This window comes from Phyllobates terribilis, unplaced genomic scaffold (assembly GCF_046119375.1).
Source record: "Phyllobates terribilis strain yellow unplaced genomic scaffold, ASM4611937v1 Scaffold_8402__1_contigs__length_30332, whole genome shotgun sequence".
NCBI lineage: Eukaryota > Metazoa > Chordata > Amphibia > Anura > Dendrobatidae > Phyllobates > Phyllobates terribilis.
The window spans coordinates 7501-10000 of NW_027371142.1; positions in this window are offsets into that span (position 1 = coordinate 7501).

Genomic DNA, 2500 nt, shown 5'->3' on the forward strand with positions numbered 1-2500 from the left:
GAGGGGAGCATGTCAGTGCGCGCATCCGATTTCAGTTCCAGAGCGATTCGCGCGATGAGTCCTTGATACTTAGTCGTTTTTGCAAAATTTCTGACTTTTTGGAAAATTTCACAATTTTGTGAAAACTTCCACAAAATGAGGTTCTAGTATGTTAGAGGGCATCCCAGGAGGGCTCCAAAAGTGTGGGTAAAATATATATCCCACAGGGGGAAAATTGAAAAAAAGTTGAAAAAAAAAATTTTTGGGGACTTAGAAAATTTTTCAACTTTTGTCAGACTTCCAGACAGGGGAGCATGTCAGTGCGCGCATCCGATTTCAGTTCCAGAGCGATTCGCGCGATGAGTCCTTGATACTTAGTCGTTTTTGCAAAATTTCTGACTTTTTGGAAAATTTCACAATTTTGTGAAAACTTCCACAAAATGAGGTTCTAGTATGTTAGAGGGCATCCCAGGAGGGCTCCAAAAGTGTGGGTAAAATATATATCCCACAGGGGGAAAATTGAAAAAAAGTTGAAAAAAAAAATTTTTGGGGACTTAGAAAATTTTTCAACTTTTGTCAGACTTCCAGACAGGGGAGCGTGTCAGTGCGCGCATCCGATTTCAGTTCCAGAGCGATTCGCGCGATGAGTCCTTGATACTTAGTCGTTTTTGGCAAAATTTCTGACTTTTTGAAAATTTCACAATTTTGTGAAAACTTCCACAAAATGAGGTTCTAGTATGTTAGAGGGCATCCCAGGAGGGCTCCAAAAGTGTGGGTAAAATATATATCCCACAGGGGGAAAATTGAAAAAAAGTTGAAAAAAAAAATTTTTGGGGACTTAGAAAATTTTCACACATGTGTCAGACTTCCAGAGAGGGGAGCATGTCAGTGCGCGCATCCGATTTCAGTTCCAGAGCGATTCGCGCGATGAGTCCTTGATACTTAGTCGTTTTTGCAAAATTTCTGACTTTTTGGAAAATTTCACAATTTTGTGAAAACTTCCACAAAATGAGGTTCTAGTATGTTAGAGGGCATCCCAGGAGGGCTCCAAAAGTGTGGGTAAAATATATATCCCACAGGGGGAAAATTGAAAAAAAGTTGAAAAAAAAAATTTTTGGGGACTTAGAAAATTTTTCAACTTTTGTCAGACTTCCAGACAGGGGAGCGTGTCAGTGCGCGCATCCGATTTCAGTTCCAGAGCGATTCGCGCGATGAGTCCTTGATACTTAGTCGTTTTTGGCAAAATTTCTGACTTTTTGAAAATTTCACAATTTTGTGAAAACTTCCACAAAATGAGGTTCTAGTATGTTAGAGGGCATCCCAGGAGGGCTCCAAAAGTGTGGGTAAAATATATATCCCACAGGGGGAAAATTGAAAAAAAGTTGAAAAAAAAAATTTTTGGGGACTTAGAAAATTTTCACACATGTGTCAGACTTCCAGAGAGGGGAGCATGTCAGTGCGCGCATCCGATTTCAGTTCCAGAGCGATTCGCGCGATGAGTCCTTGATACTTAGTCGTTTTTGCAAAATTTCTGACTTTTTGGAAAATTTCACAATTTTGTGAAAACTTCCACAAAATGAGGTTCTAGTATGTTAGAGGGCATCCCAGGAGGGCTCCAAAAGTGTGGGTAAAATATATATCCCACAGGGGGAAAATTGAAAAAAAGTTGAAAAAAAAAATTTTTGGGGACTTAGAAAATTTTTCAACTTTTGTCAGACTTCCAGACAGGGGAGCGTGTCAGTGCGCGCATCCGATTTCAGTTCCAGAGCGATTCGCGCGATGAGTCCTTGATACTTAGTCGTTTTTGCAAAATTTCTGACTTTTTGGAAAATTTCACAATTTTGTGAAAACTTCCACAAAATGAGGTTCTAGTATGTTAGAGGGCATCCCAGGAGGGCTCCAAAAGTGTGGGTAAAATATATATCCCACAGGGGGAAAATTGAAAAAAAGTTGAAAAAAAAAATTTTTGGGGACTTAGAAAATTTTTCAACTTGTGTCAGACTTCCAGAGAGGGGAGCATGTCAGTGCGCGCATCCGATTTCAGTTCCAGAGCGATTCGCGCGATGAGTCCTTGATACTTAGTCGTTTTCAGAAGTCACAATTTTGACTTCCAGGACCCGCAAAACGTTTGTAAATTGAGCCCGCTCCCCAGTTCCAAGCGTTTTGAGGTGTCCCCGGTTGCAGTAATGCAGCCTGCCCACTAGATGTCGCAAAAGAGACAAAAAGTGAAAAAGAACCAGAATGAGGAAATTCCAGGGAGCCGAATCCGCCTGACAGTTCCAGGCGATCGGGCACTTTTTTGCATGCGTCCCTAAAGTGGGTATAGGGTGACACTCCATGCAAAGACCCAGTTTTGCACACCACCGGCAGAATATATGAGAGAGAGGTACCTCTCAGCCCCGACACATTTTGACTCATTTAAGCTGGTTTTCACCTCCGTAGGCCTGGGTATGCGTTTTGGCTATGAGTCCCTGTTCGGCTGGAGGTCTGCACCTTGGCTGAACCCAGGCTTCCGCAGCTG